We start from the raw sequence: 18,138 nt of genomic DNA, 5'->3' as shown, positions 1-18,138 counted from the left end.
CAGGCGTCTCTTCAACATTAGGATCTCCTTGGTGTTTGTTTTTGATTCACTCGTAATTCACAGTGAAGCTCTCTGACATTTGAAAGCTTAGAAGCTTATGCCCGTAGAGGAACATGGTAGCACTTTTCTACTTGAGATGGCATTTGTATGCGATTATGGATGAAAAAAAACTTTGTAAAGCCAGTAGGTGATGCCGTTTTTTTTTTTTTTGTCATACTACACACATCCATACAGAACATACATACAGTGAGTGAGTCATTGAGTCATTAACTGAACTTGTTTGTCTAAAAACACCACTATTTTGTATTGCTCGAAGATATGCTTATCAGCAGCACAAAAATCACAGTCAATCAGTATTGTGTCTAAAATGTACATTTCTCAGCAATAACTTCTTGTTTGTTGAACTGTGTAAAAGCAAACATCACTCTTGAATTTGCAAACTCCTCCTAACTTGATTTAGATCCAGCATACGTAAGGCCGTGAGAGCTCACAATCTCTATAAATCAATAAGATTAAGTTGGGAGAATGGAGGAGCTTTGTTTCAACGGAAGCTTAAATCGAAGTGCTTTTTTATTTTAATATTGGACAAAGACAAGCAGATCTGACCTCCGCAGTGACCGTAGACAGTTTTTGTCCTTCCAATGGTTATTTCTCTTGTCCTAAAGCATATGCTCCACAGGCCACTTCATATTTCATTTTACAGTGGTACAAAACCCTGCTTTTTTCTCAGTGGGTGGTAGAGTATTTGTAAGGGCTTTGGAAGCCTTCTCACTGGGGGAATCCTGGTCGTGTGGAAACAGCAGAGATTTTGAAGATAAGTCTTGTCTAAATGGAAGATCTGCAGAAGGAACTTTCATAGACAACTGCGGTTTTTGTTCCAAGATCTCTATCTAGGAATATGCTGTGCTTTCACCTACCACTGCAACGTGAGCAGTTACTTTGTTTCACATTTATTGACAGTGGGGAAGTCGTGGCCTAACGGTTAGAGTGTTGGTCTTGGAATCTAAGGGTTGTGAGTTTGAGTCTCGTGCTGGCAGGAATTGTAGGTGGGGGTGAATGTACAGTGCTCTCTCCACCTTCAATACCACAAGTGAGGTGCCCTTGAGCAAGGCACCCAACCCCCAACTGATCCCCGGGTGCCACAGCATAAATGGCTGCCCAGTGCCCACTGCTCTGGGTGTGTGTTCACAGTCTGTGTGTGTTCACTGCTGTGTGTGTGCATTTTGGATGGGTTAAAGGCAGAGCAAGGTTTCCGAGTATTGGTCACCATACTTGTTTGTAAGTCACTTTACTTTCACTTTTTCACTTTGACTGTGCGCTCTCTTGCCCCTTTGTTGAGAGAAATGTAAAGTGCAAAGGCATTTTATGCATGGTGTGAATATGACACTTACTGTAGTTCTATACTAAATGTGAACATGCATTTATTTACTCATCTCATTTGCAAAAAAATTATCCCATAAAAACATTACACAAAATTAAAAACAGTGAAATGCTAATTCCTAATATAACTCAAACCTGCAATAATTATCGTATCAAAAAATTCACTAGTGACTTTATGTTATTGAGAAGAAAGCGCTGTAAATACTGTTATTGTCTCTGTTTAAACTATGAAAATGCAGACTTGTGGAAACAGTGATGTTTTGCGCAGATGTAGTATATTAGTACAGGCATATAAGTGCCAGCATGTAGTGTTTCTTTACAAAGTGACATCGCCAACTACTGGCCTGGCATGCATGATACAGCATATTTAGTCATTTTTAGTACGTTTTCGGGGATTGTTCTGATAATGTTGTCAACTGTACACAAAATAATTCAAAAACTCGAAGGAAAAAAACTGTTCTGTTTTTAGTACGTTGCTGTCATGTAAATGTTTCATAAAAATTGGGCCAAGATTAGATAACCGTTCTTTGAATTTTGACTGTTAGTTGTGGTTTATAAGCGATAATAACATTCCAGTGTAGTAAAAATCAAAATAAATGCCTAAAAGGCAAATAAAGTTCATTACTTCAACTTTAATTTGTCATTATCGAAAATAAGAGAGTGATGATGGCAGACATCTTCAATGTGCCAGAGAGCGAATGCTCATAACCTTTTCAGCCCTCTCTTGCATAATTATGCCCGAGGGGAAAGCTTACACTTTTAACAAATAACCTGTCACCCATGCAAGCATCTTTATACTTTTTCATCTCAACATCCTTAATCCAAACTCCTTTAAAAGTCATTTCAGCTGAAGTAAAAGATGCTTCAGATGTTCTCTCAGTATGACTGTCTGTGATTTACCCAGCCTGCAATAGTGTGATGCGATCTGTGGTGCAAATGATCTAATTAGTCAAATATCTTGACTACTCAGAACCGATAAGTCTGCATGTCTTGCTCCTTATGGTGGAAGCTTGTCAATTAGAAAGTTGTTTGCTTCAGCTAATTGTGAATGCGTGAAGGGTTCTTGTCCTTTTCGGGAGAGCAGAGGCCAACAGCAGGAGGCTGGGAAATAAGCTGCCCTCTTTTGGTAGAAAGAACAACTCACCTCCAGGGCTTGAGGTCAGGTCAACCTCTTTTTCACCACTCTTTCTCCTTCAAACGCTCTTTTATTTTTTCATTGCTAGAGGAAGGAGATGAATCACAATGGGTGAGGATTTTTCAGATGGGGTTAAGGAAGGATGATGGCTTGGTATAATCACATGCTACTAAAGGAGGCACAATATTGAGAGGAAATATATGGTATGTACATCATGGAATTAATTGATATGAAATCGATTAAACTGATACAAACAAGTTGCAATGAATCAGAGATTAGAGCCGATTTAAGATCTATGTGCAGATAATTTAATGAAGATAATTCAGATTGAGAAGCAAGAGACCAGAAACAAACAGCAGGTGTGGAGTAGTTTTTGTAGAAACACACGTACGTATCATTTTTAATTTATGCATTTTATTCATTCATGTTAATAACAAATAACAATCGTATAATGTATTTTATAAGTCCTATGGTGCAAAGCTGAATTTTGGTGCTCAAGACACATTTCTTATTATCAATGTTAAAAAAAGGTTGTGCTGGATAATAGTTTTGTGGAAACTGTGATAGTTTATTAAGGATTCTTCAAAATGATTTGATATTTTTAGTACATTCTTCCAAAAAAATAATAAATAAATAAATAAATAAATAAATAAATCTCACTGACCAAACATTAGAGTAATGCATGTTAAAAACAATAAATTAAAATAATAAAAGCATGTATGATCTACATAACCATCTATGGGTTTGAAACATGATGTCCATACTACACATGAACCTAAGGTGCACTGAGAAGAATAAAATGAGTTTAGACAGGTTACAGTCAATGTATCATATGTGGATTATTCCCAGGTCACTAGGCATTTCTAGTCCCAGCTCGATTTATTTATATTTCATATGTATACACACAAATAACGGCACATTCAACATGACATATTTCTTCAGGAATACTTGAAAAGGAGCCAAAGGAAAACTTCATGAGCTATTTGCCTCAAGAAAAAAAAAAAGATCTTGCATCTATGAAAACTAAAATAAATGCATTTATCACAGGATAAATCAGAAAAATTGTTTCAAGAGTTGCTCGAAATTGGTATCGTTCTCTCAAAGCATCAGAGTCGTAATCTCCTTTATGAGTAGTGGTGTATCTACACAAATCTGATACATTTCAGACCAAAGTATATGAAAGCTCAGCTTGAGTCAGACTCACGGTACATCAGAGAGTTCTGAACCACGCAAACGCCTGAGCCAATTTAGATCTTTGTTTCTGAACTATTCTCTTTGTCTGCGGTCGCCTACATTGTTTTCAATATTTTTCTGAAATGCAACTGAAAATGTAACAATACAGCAGGGGTCTTCAACGGGGGTCCACAGCAGTACTGCAGGGGGCCTAGTAAATATTGTTTGAGCTCAATTTTTTTTTTATCGTTTTAAGCAAAAATACAATATTAAGTAAACTTTAAATCTCAGATAAGATGATCCCAATTAATTTAAATTACACAAGAATAAGGTTCTGCATCAATAATGATTATTTGAATGGATATTCAATGTGAGTATATAACACAATACACATGACTATATAGAGAGCAAAAACCTTACACACAAAAAAGATAATCGTCAATACCTTTTTGTGTTTCATCTGGCTCAGGAAAAATGGCCCATCACTCAGTGTAACGTGCCATTCTAAGAGCTGTCAGTCATAAAAACTGCAGAAATAAATGCAATGTAATATTGATCCACAGGACAAGTGTGCTTTATGAAGGGCTGTTAGGTGCAAACTGTTGAGGCATGTACACGACTACATTTATAATGCTAACTGTGTCTGAGGATAGTGTGATGCTGTTTGACTCATGCAACAAATGAGCATGAGGCCTAGTAAGACAGTAAAATATACAGGGAGACAAAGAAGTTTAAGCCTCTAACCAATGACTTCAAAGTAGTGAAACATTGTGAAGCAGACTTGACACCCATAAAAAAAAAATAAAAAAAAGGAGTGCCCTCGAGGAGCTTGTCTTTTGGAGCATATGTAAATTGATGCATGTATTAAAAGTAATGGCTCACCCAAAATAAAAATTAGCTGAAATGTACTCACCCTTAGGCCATCCAAGTTAGTTACTTCATTGGAACCAATTTTGAGAACTTGCATCACTTGCTCATCAGTGGATCCTCTGCAGTGAAGGGATGCCGTCAGCCCAAACAGTTGCTAAAAACAATAATCAAATAATCCACACCACTCCAGTTTAGAACTGTTTTTGCTTGTAAACTGAGCTTGATCTTTGTTTATTTCTCTCCGGATTCTGATAAGATTACTTTTTCACTGGAGAATGCAGTATTATGGATAGACGACTTGTATTTTAGATGAAGCGATAAATGGAAATTAAAAATATTTGAATTCTGGATTTGTTTCTTACAAACACACAGCTTTTCGCTTCACAAAATGTTAACTGATGTATTGGACGCTCTCTGACAGCACCCATTCACTGCAGAGGATCAATTGGTGAGCAACTGATGTAATGCCACATTTCTCCAAATCTGTTCTGATGAAGAAACAAACTCAACTATATTGCAAAACAGCAGATTTTGAACCATGCCTTCAACAAAAAAAGACTTCAAGTGTAAGATATATATGCTTTTAAAAAGCCACGGTTTCGAATGCTTAATGATTACAAATATGATTACACCTCAGTATTTGGGTGAATGCATTTATACAACTATATAAACTACTTGTTTTGGTCAAAATTTTACATGATCTTCTCATGAAAGGGTTAAGTTTCTAGATGAATCCCACTGAGGTGTGGCATGTCATGTGCAGTATTTGAGAAGAAATGGCAAGCTCACTGCAGGGCATCAAAATACCACATAAGTTCCCCCTCTTGAGTCTTTTGTAAACTCTTACCCAGAACGATGTAAAGCTCCTCTGAGACAATGGTCACGGTTGACTCCAGAGAGAGCGATGGCGCAGCCCATCGACACAACAGACTGGTGCAGAGCCACTGAAGCCTGAGGAAGACAACAACATCCTGCTCATCTGTGTCCTTTGAGGAGAGGACACGTGCACTGGAGTCTCGCAGGAGGGACAACAGCAGCCTCCAGCTGCGTGCAGGCATTAGCACACTCACATGTACCTAGGCTTGATCAATGACTCAATGTTACACAACTCTTCTATAGTACTCAGGGATAATGTGGCTAGACAAGCACAAGGGGTTGACACAGAGGACAAACACACCTGCCAGAATTCAAAGCTGATTGCTGCCGTAGTAAATTGTGTTTACAGAGCACTCAACAGGAACGCATTTACACATTTAGAAGAAGGCTGTTTACTTTTGGAGCACACAATCAATATTTTGTGCTCTTAATTAGCAAGCACTGCTAATTGCCTTGGGAATAGATTGAATTAGGAGATGTGGGCGTTACATGTGAGAATGGTGCCAGGTGGATGGAGGAAGCTTTATGATATCAGCTGAAAAGAAAGTTGTTTCAGAATTATTAAATTTTATGTAGGGACAAGAACTGTCAATATTTGAAGTGGATCAAAACCTTTCATCAACGTTGTCCTAAAACCTAAAACAAAATGTGTTTTCATTGGTTAACTTTTTTGATCCACTTCAAATGTTGACTACTTGACTACAAAGTTAATCTCAGGGAAAAAACAAGTTTGAGGTTGATAACTTAAAAATTAGCTTTTTAGTAAGATTTAGTTTGGGCACAGTTCCGAACATTTCCCATTAGATTAAATTTTTGAATTTACATATCATGTGTTCCTAGGGAATTGAACCCCCAACCTTGCACTTCATAGTGCAGTGCTCTACCAATTGAGCTACAGGAACATATACATTGCTGGTATATATATTGCTGGTCTCTCTCAAACATTACAGGTGAATGGAACAAATGGTGAATGTGATTTCCCCAAGTAGCCTACATGTTCCTGGATCAACATCCCAATCATCCAATGAGGACTGAGGGATACATTTACAGGAAATGTTGGTTTTAGGCTTACAACAAAGTGTTGATATTCAATTCCATCTGATTTTTTAAATAAAATATGGGTAGGGTCAGTTTAGGGGTAAGGTTAGGTCTATGTTTTTAGACAGTATTGCTGTTCCAGTATCAGCAAAACATGTTAACACGTGTGATTTGGTAAAATCACAGCGACCGTAAAAAAATTTTTGGATCCTGAGGTTCTGAGTGTAATTATTTTGTGTACTTAGTGTAAAATAGATTTATTAAAGGAAATGAGAGAGAAATATTAAAATTCGGATAAAAATTCACACTCGTGACAAAGATTATGCTGTTGGAATTAACACAGGCAAAAGTATAAAAAAACTAAACTGAAAAATCTTCAAATATGCAGTTTTCAAGCAATGCTGCAATTTTTTTTTATTAAAACAATGTTCAGAACACCTTTGCAACTGCATAGCAAAGACACCTGCATGGCCAACAACACACACACACACACACACTAAACTAGTTTAATGCAAATTTAATTAGATTTTTTTTTTCTGTCAGAAGCTTGGGCACATTCAGGATGGTCTTACTCAACCAAAGCTCTTACTCAAATGAAACAGGCACTAATCATCAGAGAACAACTGTAAACACTCATGTCTAAATGGCCTGGAAAATGGGGCATAGTAATAAGCTTCAAGCCTTTCAAGCTGCTTTCTCCAGAAACCTGTGACAGCTTTCAAAGCGGAAGTCTAGAAGCATACGAGTCAAGGTTGTTCATCACGTTTATTATGAGCGCCTGAACTAATTAGGTAAACACTGTGCCCTGAATAAATCTGTAGTTAATCTTTCTTTATCCACATGAAAGACTGATTCGATTAAATATCAAAGGGTTAGACAAAACTAGAGAGGACACAGGAAAATCATTCCCAGATGGACGAAGAGGTATTTTTGGAGAGGTGTTTACGCAGAACATGTGCTACGAGATCAAAGAGCTCAGGTGCTCGATTTCATTCATTAATCGACTGACATTCAAATTACCATCGCTCTTTCCCAAGAGATCTCGTCTCAAAGGCTAATGCTATCTGCATGTACTTCCTCCCGCTGCTTTCAAGAATAGTTTTTTGGATAATTCAGTTAAATAGTGATGTCTGCATTAACATTATAATCACGACAACTGATATTATCACAGAAGGATATAGCAGTCTGCTTTCGGCTTTCTTTCATTTACAATTATTGTTATGTCTGGTTCTGGTATAACTAGATAGCTAGATAGAAAAAAAAAGAAATACAGTTTGAAACTTAAGACTTGCACTATTTTCCAGTCTAAAAAAGTCGAATACTGTAACTTACTTCTGCCATACTGCTTTCCCCCAAGGGTGATTTTATTTATGCACCGCTGTGCAACAAATCTTGATTGTCAGTAATTCTGTTTTAAAATCTGGTGCCTATACAGTCTCATCATTTTAATGTCTAAGCTGAAGAACTGTGAAACAGCCAAATCAACTGACAATACCTTTTTAACAACGATATCCAGGGAATCAAGAGGAAACAGGATCTAAATGCAGCAGTTTAATCAACAAAAACAAGGATTACACACTGGCACAGGAAACAGTAAAATCAAAGACAAGAATTACAACATAAAAGTCCAAGACACAAGACAAAACTGGAAACGTCACAATCGATATATGTGAAATTTTACTGCATGCCTTAATATACTTTTCATTTTTTCTTTTTTCCTTAATCCTCAAGTTTTGTTCAGTGTCTAAGAATCCTCAAGGCCATTTCCATAACAAAAAAATAAAAATAAAAACTACATAACGTTGAAAAATCCAGTTAATACTCAAAGACTTTTCTTTGTCTTATGAGAAATTAATCTATAAATTTTAACTTAATATCATGTTTCAAATGTTCTCAGTGCAAAATGTTACATTATGTTACAAACATATTTGTATTATTTATATATATATATATATATATATATATATATATATATATATATATATATATATTGTTTTGCGGGGTTTTTTTACTACAATATGTTTTAGCTGGGGTCAAAAAATATACTCCAAGCAATACTGTATTAATAACATTTCCAAAAAGTGAATACTTAGTTTATGATATGACAGATGGTTAAAGCTTCAGTAATATCTTACCTTGTTTTGGTTAGGTTAGAGAAATATTGTTTAAAGAAATTACAGAAATTGTAATATACTTTATTCAATCACATTTTTAAATCTACTCATTTCAACCTATTTTTTTATATACTATTATATTATTTATTACTATTTTAAATTAGTTTAAATATTTTATATTACCGTTTTGTTAATTTTTCTAGTGTTTTAAAAATATTTCCATTTAGCTTTAATTTTTATTTTAAGTAATTTTAGTTCTTCGCTTTAACTTATTTTCAGATAGTTGTTTTAGTATTTTTAGTTAGTATTTCTTTTAATAGTATTACTTTTTTAAGTTTATATGTTTTATTTTACTTTTATTTAATGGACTGAAAATGTTTTAGTTAGCAATAACACTGAATATATGAGCAATTTGAAAACTGGCTCAAGATTGACTCACCCTCATGCAGGGGCGGACCAGGGTGGCATAGGATGGCAAATGCCACCCTAAAAGAAAGCCTTGCCATCACTGCTGCCAACTGGCCAACGAATTAAAGGTTATGGCCAATTTGAAAATTTACGAGCGCGATCATGATTCGTGATCCCGCTCCAAACTACCGAACTGATTCAAATGATTTGCATCCCCAAACTGACTCAAATGATTCGCGAACCCGCTACGAACTCCCAAACTGATTCAAATGATTCGCGATCCCGCTCCAAACTCCCGAAATGACTCAAATGATTCGCGATCCCCATAACTGACTCAAATGATTCGCGATCCCGCTACGAACTCCCGAACTGATTCAAATGATTCGCGATCCCCAAACTGACTCAAATGATTCGCGAATCCGCTCGGAACTCCCGAACTGATTCAAATGGTTTGCGATCCCCAAACTGGCTCAAATGATTCGCGAACCCGCTTTGAACTCCCGAACTGACTCAAATGATTCGCGATCCCGCTCCGAACTCCCAAACTGACTCAAATGATTCGCAATCCCCATAACTGACTCAAATGATTCGCGATCCCGCTACGAACTCCGAACTGATTCAAATGATTCGCAATCCCCAAACTGACTCAAATGATTCGCGAATCCGCTTTGAACTGCCGAACTGTTGTTGGTGTTGTTGTTGCTATAAAAACAGACCTAAGCCATCAATAGCCTTTAAAATGGCTTAAAATGCATTGTATAAAAAAATAGTGAGGCAATAATGATTGGTTAATAATATCACTGTTAAAATACATAATGTAGGCAAATACAAAATAAACTATTTATGTACATGTTTTTACAAATGCCATGTGATTGCTGCTGATACACTTACAGGACAATCAAATCCTTGTTTAGGCTACTAACCAAAAACTTAATTCAAATATTCACTAAATCTTACACCTATACACCTATGTGCTATAGAGGACACAGGCTTTATAATTTCTTCAACAAAAAACGTGCATATCACAACCCTTACAAAAATAAACCATGGTTTTATCATTGTAAAACTGCTTAGTTTCATTTTGCATGATTTCTGAATGCTTGAGACTATAAAATAAATTAGAGTCATAATAAAGTTATAGCCACGGGTAAATGTCGAGAGCTACAATTGTGATTTGTAAATAATACAATTTATTCATTTAGTTTTTTTTTTTGATTAAAGTAATTTTTTCACCCCTATAGTAGGTGTTTTTTTCATCATCATATTTGAGGAAGGGGGGCACAACAATAAATCCTGCTTATGGGAACCCTTAAGGTGTTGGAATGTGTGCTCTACTACACACACACACACACACACACTCACACACACACACTGAAGCACGCGTGGTGTTTTCAGCTCTTTACTATATTGATGCATGATGTATGCTACACATGTGCACGTCAGCACGCTATGAGAGGATTTCACCATTTCATTTGATAAAACTATCGTCATTCATTCGTATCGTATACACAGACTGACAGAAACAGCAATGTCTTTACGACAACCTGTCAAAATTAAATTTTGGTATAACTTGAAGAAATTCAAACTGAAATATAGTACTATTGCACAGTAGAGTATGCTATACTTCAAGTATTAGCATACTTGATATGCTATACTTCCTATTAGCTAATAATAATAGTTAATTAAAAAACACAGAAACTCTGGTTACAACCCACCAAAATAAAAGTTTGGTCTAACTCAAAGAAATTATGTAAGAAATTGCTTATTAAAATATAATTAAAAAAGATATACTAAAACATTATTTTAAAGGAATATCACACAAGGTTTCATAGAAGTTTTAATTTAAACTTGCCAAAACAATAACACCATATTTTTCAGAAACAATTTCTAAAAGTACATTTGTATTTGTGCCTATAATGTTTATTTATTTATTATTATTGTCAGCTAATAAAACATATGCTTCAGAGACCACATTCATAAAACATCTAAGGCTAAATGTAGCTCTTAACTGGTTGAGTTAGATGGTGATAAACACTAGACAGTAAAAAATCAGTTGAGTCTCCCCAGCTGGAAATGTCATTGGCTGTTAAAATCTTGTGTTTCTTATAATAAATTGACATATTGATAACACTAAACCTTTTATAATGCTCTTAATTACGTCGATGCATACTGTATGCATTAGTGAGTGTGGTGGTGCTTATGGGGTATGGTCACTTATTCCTTATATGTTAATGTTTGTTATAACTGTTTCAAACGCAAGACATTGATTGCATGAGATTAAGTTTGTAAATGATAGCCTGTGTCCTTTTGTAGTGTGTACATATATTTATCATCAATCAATCTGTGATAACTGTGACTAAATTCAATACATATACTTCTGCCATATGTTGCCACCCCTCAAAAATTCCTGCCCCCTACTCGCCACCCCATCAATATTTTTCTAGATCCGCCCCTTCCCTCATGTCATTTCAAATTTGTATGACCTGCTTTCTTCTTAAATGGAGGTATTTTTGAAGTATGTTGCAATAAAACTGTTTTGTTTTCCCTGACTTCCAATGTATTTTTGTCTAAACAACAAATTATATTCCATTATATTATATTCCACAAGAAAAAAGAATGTCATGTAAATTTGATGTCATTATTTCGATTTTTGGGTGGACTATACTATAGGCTCTGTCGCTACACCTTCTTGTGATGGACATCCTGCAGTTAGAAGACAAGACCTCAGAATTACTTCACACAGATCACAAAATAACAGAATGCACAGAATCCCCACAGGAATAGAATTTAGAACACGACTGTAACAATCAGTTTTTTGTTTTGAGTGAAAGTCGATGTCTTGGGTCTGAATAACAACACAGGAAGCAACGTTTCTTCTTAGCTGGATCTAACTGATTGATATAAACAGAACATTTCGCAGAGGAAAAAGTCACATACTAGTACAGTGGAGGATGCCTAAACCGAATGGTCACCTAGGGTCTCACACAGAGAGAGGACCAGAGAAAGCAATCACTCACCCTTAGCTGATATCAACAGTAATCCAATTCCAGCATCAATCAGCTGGAGATCTATGACCACACACTTGAGCCGGTGACCAGTCCCTTGTGCCTGTCAGAGTTACTGTACCTCCAGAGGTGTGCTGAGATCTTGCAGAAACGCTGGGCCATCACTCTCTTTCAGATGCTACCATAAAGCCCAGAGGCTCGGGGATACATGGACGGCAGTGTGATTGATGGCTCCTTGTGAGATTAATCTCGATTGAGGCCTGGAAAGTAATGATCTACTGCCTGTTAGATCCTCATTGGGCAGGACTTAGAGCGCTGCTTCATCAGTCAGTTGGCTGGATGCCATGCCTCTGGCCCAGTGTGCTATTTCTAAAAGACAGGTGGTACTCCTCCGCTGCTCCTGCTCACCTCCAAGTATGATGCATTTGCTTGTGCAGGCCGATTGAAAAATATAGCATTAATATATGGTGAAGAAGTGTGATCAATAATGTATGAATTGAAAAAATAGGCCATCCGGCACCTGTATTAAATAAGGTAGTCCAATTTTTACATTCACTGCGGTGAAGCTGGAATGTGCAAGCAAGAAATGACTTTGTCTTGATTTAATGTGAACGGTGAGCCATGCTAATGCTAATGACTATTTAATAGGGTGACCAGTTGTTCCTGTTTTCCAGAGATGGTCCCCATCTTCAGTGGTCTGTCCCTGGCTAGAGCTGTTCATGGAATTGTCCCTTTTTTAATTTTTTTTTTTTTTTTTTACTGTGTATTCAAACTATCTTGCCATATACTATTGATAAAAAGAACATTATATCATTGCATACAGTGTGCAATTATTTTCATCTTTAATCACATAAACAATCAACTTTACCACCATGCATACAATGATATTATAAAGTATATACTCAGCAACAGATCATGGATGGATAGATTTTCAAGTATACTCAGTGATTGATAGATGGGTGAACAGATGGATGGATGGATAAATGCCTTTATTCAAGTCTATACTCAACAATAGATGATGGATGGATAGACAGATAGATAGATATATAGATATATAGATAGATAGGTCAGTTCTACTTTATTGCAGTAGATCCATGCAATAGTGATTAATTACATCCATTATAAAAAAATATTAATGCCAGATCATAATGCAAAACCAGTTTAACCATTTCAAACTAGAATTACATTATTTTCTAGATTTTTACTTTGTCTATTAATGATGCCATGAGGGATAATAATGGTGTTGCTGTATGATTCTGCTGTTTTATCTTTCATCATACTGAAATAAATAAATGATGACAGACGTTTCATTCTTAGGTGAATTTGTTTCTTTTAAGCCCATTTTTTGCACATCTACAGTATTTGAATTCTTTCCATAAATTTCTCTCATATTGAGTAGCATCTGGTAATATGGAGGGTGGGGGAGCGGTTATCAGTGGAGCAGATGGGACTAAAGTGGGCTGTTTTGGGGATGTTATGAAGGTGTCAGAGTGTCACCAGGTAGATGCAGCTGCCGCAGGTGCTCAGGAGACATCAGCCAGAGCCTGATGGGTTTTTACTGCTCATTACATTCAGTCTGTAAAGTCCACTACACCTCCGAATAATGCTACCAGCATAACACCTTTATGTAATGAATAATGCTCCTGGATTTCAATAGGACTTAGTGAATTAAGAGATTTTAGAGATTGTGGAACATGCTATCGCTACTGGAGTGCTTTTCTTTATCTGCACCATTTAAATGTAATTTCAGGGTCACCGAGAGACCTTTCAACCCTGTTTGCGTAATTAGAATGCTTCAGTCTGATATTCATTTATCCTGACAAAGTGCCACTGTGACATATATAAGAGCGATGCTAAAACACACTTTCAGGCAGATCTAATTAATTTGTTGTTCTACATCACATTAAGAGACAAGGTGACAAATGATATAACAAGTTGTTCTGGATCCTCTAATTACTTGTGTAATTAAGATGGTAATTAGACGGTGTTTAACTGCAGACTAGGTGATGAAGCTGAGTGGGAATTAATGTTATATTTAGCTATTGGGCAATCTGGTACATATAGGACTGAGTGTGGAGCTTGATTGACAAGACTTGCTGAGACATTGATGTAGGAGCAACCTCAGAGTTACAACGCTCATGAAATTCTTATCCGGTTCGAAGTGCTCACTGCAGTTTCCATCAGTTAATGTCTGATTCTGTGTCGATAAACAGAGTCATGTAACAGAACATACGCTTAGGGGTGTGAAGGTGCGTTTTTGAACTTTTTGATTCAAAAGATACTCAGATATGATGTTATCTTTACAAGGGATACTGTAACATATAGGAAGATTTCTATTTTCATGGATTAAAGGTCCATTTGTACTGTGTGAGAGACATGGTAAGAAATTTACTTTTAGATTTGTTTATACTTTACTAAAGCCAACCCATTATTTAAATATTCAATTATTATAATATTTGGAAAATTATTAAAATATCTAAAAGTTATCAACATTTGTACTATAATGATGTCTTTGGACAAATGTATAATAAACACTGCAATATTGCAAAACAACAACAACACATTTTTTTATGAATTTAAATAAATTTGACTAATTTAAGATTTCTTTTTTTTTTTTTTTACATTTTATCATTCATTTTAAATTTTTCTTAAAAGCTAAATAAAATCATAATCTGTACATGTGTTAAATATTTACAATTATGTTTAATTTATTTTGTAAGCTAATGTGAAGTCACCTGTAACATGTGAATTCACCAAAAATAATTTCCAGTGTTTTAATATTGTAAAAATGTACTGGCATCTATTCTTACAGCAGTTTAAAAATTCTTTCAAATTGGTAATTTGAAATTCATGATATCCAGCAGAAATTAATACTTTTACTCAAAGCAGATGTTTCTTTTAATTTCATGTACAAAGCATTTTCGCAAATCATCATGACAAATCTTTCTTTATTGTACTAATCAATCAAAATAGCCTCCAAGCTGGACTTTTATAATCAATATCATCTATTTCCAGAGTAAACTGCATTTGGACACAATGGTCATTTGTTCTTTTGAAGAGACGTCTCATCAGTCAACACAAAAAAGCAATGCGTTTTATTTATAGCCATTCTTAAAGATCATTTCTCAGCCATTTCACCACCTCTGCATACTGTATGCTGCAAGGTTTTGCATTTCTCACAAAATATAATTTTACTTGCAGACTAAACAGGACATCTCTCAGTGTTCAAGGAAAAAGAATAAAGCCTTCACAAAAAATAATGCCTCACTGAACACAGTGCAAGATTAACCTGAGATCCATTCCTCGATCAATGTGAAGCTAAGCCTGCGCTGCTTACAGCCAGCTTAACAAATCACACGTTCAACACAACAGTCTGCCACATGCCACAAGCTTTCATTCCCACATTTGAATCTTTTCTGCTGACACACTGACGCACTCACTGTCACTGATACTGAATATTTCAATCTGGAGAGTCTTTGCAGCCGTATATAGTGGCAAAGCAATTTAAGGTCTTGTTTTGTGGTGAAGAGCAGGAAGTGGGGTGAGCTCTTCAAGTTGGGCCTGATTTCCATGCTCACACATGGAGTCTGTGATAAGAGTCATTACCGCAGAGAGCCATAATCACTGCCTCCGCTGTGCAGGTCTGAACCGAGAGCAGCGATGAGATACTGAGGCACTGTCACATGAACTCTGTGTTCACTTACAGACAGAAGCAGCAGCTTTAGTTAAAAGGTACATTTTACTAGAACAAGCCAACGTACTCTGTTCTTATTATAAAATCATTCGTATAAACATACTGCCTGATGTTGTTCTGTAATGGCCACATCCTATGACCTTATAGTAGCTCCAAAAAGTTTTTGTGAATACTGAAGTCACACTTACTGCATGGATTACATTGGATTAGATTACAATGTATTAAAAAGCACAAACAAATGATGCTAGAACGCCTAACTTCAAAATAGTTTAACATTTTTAGCCTGGTATCTAGCATTGTTTTAAGAGATACCCTCCCGGAACGAAGTTGCCCAGAATGTATTTCCTGTATTTCAGCGGTTTTAAATACATCTGCACAAGCAGTTGCTTATGGAACACATGACTTTCTTAACATGGTTAATGATGGGGTACACTTAGCCTCAAATACTGCTCATAAGCAGTAGAGATAGTAGCCTATACACTCTTACACTGTAGAAGTCTTACAGTATTTCCTGCTGCACGCACACACTCTTCAGTCTACAAGACTGAAAACATGTGGGTTTTGGGACAGATCCTCATCCTCGGTCTTGAAAGTGCACTAAGGATATGTAGTCTCACTCTTGCATTCTGTGGTTAAAACATAAGACTGCAATGCATAGATAAATCTGATGTTTTGAGGAATTTCCATGGTTACTAGTCACCACCACATCAAAGCGGGTCTGACGTTAGAACCAAAGTCTGGAAGTCAGTAAAAATGCATATATTCGAAAATATATTTTCTGAGCAAGTAGCCAGAACCTTTCCACTCTTTACAGATAAGAATTAAACATGCAATGATGAATGGCAGAAATCTGCAAATTCCTGCCATATCTGTTCTGTATCTGTCTCTCTCAAAATAAAAATAAATATTGCAGGCTTATTTTCATCCAGAGTAAGACAAGACAAGGTTTATATTATATATATACACAATTTAGAAACTTGAAATATGGAATACCTATGAAATACCTATTGCAATGGTATTTAAACAACCTTTCAATTTGACTGCATATGATTAAGGCTTATAACTGTAAAAGCTTGTTACGGTGACCTTTGTGTCAGGCATTGTGAGTGTGCAACCCTCCCTTGTGCCAGATATAGCAGCTGAGCAACATAAGCAATGGCCTATTACATGACTGTGGGCACTGAGTGCCCTGCCAGTGCAGCAGGGCTCCTCCTATCCCACTTTTGCTCATAACCTTATGGGCTAGGGGTGTAACGATACGCGTATTCGTATTGAACCGTTCGGTACGACGCTTTCGGTTCGGTACGCATTATGTATACCGAACGGTTCTTTGGAGTATTTAATTATATTTGAAAAAAAAAAAAAAAAAAGAGAGAGAGAAATATAATGATATGCGTTCAACAAGGTAGCCCAATAACCCAAACAACGTAACAGGCAACGCCCCTGACACTCCCGAAGAAGAAAAAAACACCATCTTATATGTTTATGTTAGGCTACTCAGCAGGCGCTCGCTCACTCAGTACACGCTGAAGGCTCGTTGCAAAATAGCCAATGCGTTTAACAGACTAGAAATGAGAAGATCCTCCAATAACCAACAGGTCTGGTGTTTGGGTGCACTTTGGATTCCCTTAAAGCTATAATGGTGATGGCAAGAGAGTGGTGGATAAAAAAACAACGGTATGTCGCATCTGCAACATGACAGGGTACACTTATATTTCTGGTCTGTTAAATGCATTCGACATTTTGCAACGAGCCTTCAGCGCTTGCTGAGTGAACGAGCGCCTTAGGGGCCGTTCACATATCGTGCCTAAAAACGCATGGAAAACGCTAAGCGCGTCTTTCTCCTCCTTTCCAAAGCGCTCGTGGCAGAAGCGCTCATGAGGCGTCTGTCTTTGCTAATCAACAATGACGTGCTCTCTCCATGAGACGCGGAAATTTCAGCGAAGGATAAATGGATTTGCAGCTCTAAAAATCGCTTGCAGTAGCTCTGCTACTAAATTTATTTCAAAATTGCAATCCATATACAACTATGATCAGCTGATCCTTCATCTTGGCTGAGCTCTCAACGTTGTTACGGGAAAGGATGAAGCTGATTGGTTGGTTCTTGTCACATGACCCGCGGTGCGCTTGCGGCATTCTGAAAAGTTGAGATGTTTTTACATTTTGCTGTATCTAAAACGTATCGAACCGAACCGAACCGAACCGAACCGTGACATCAGTGTATCGTATCGAACCGAACCGTGAATTTTGTGAACCGTTACACCCCTATTATGGGCATATTCATTTGGCACTACTAACCTCCTCCTACAAAACAATGTTCTGGAAAACAGAACAATGATGGAAAAAAAACACACATTTGGGATCAGACTTTTATTTGGACTCACATAAATAACAATAGTTCATATATATATACTTTTTGTATATTATACAATTTTTATATAATAT

The sequence above is a fragment of the Carassius auratus genome, chromosome 14, assembly GCF_003368295.1.
Source record: "Carassius auratus strain Wakin chromosome 14, ASM336829v1, whole genome shotgun sequence".
NCBI lineage: Eukaryota > Metazoa > Chordata > Actinopteri > Cypriniformes > Cyprinidae > Carassius > Carassius auratus.
The sequence above is the reverse complement of the archived record's forward strand: the minus strand, read 5'-3'. Positions refer to the sequence as shown.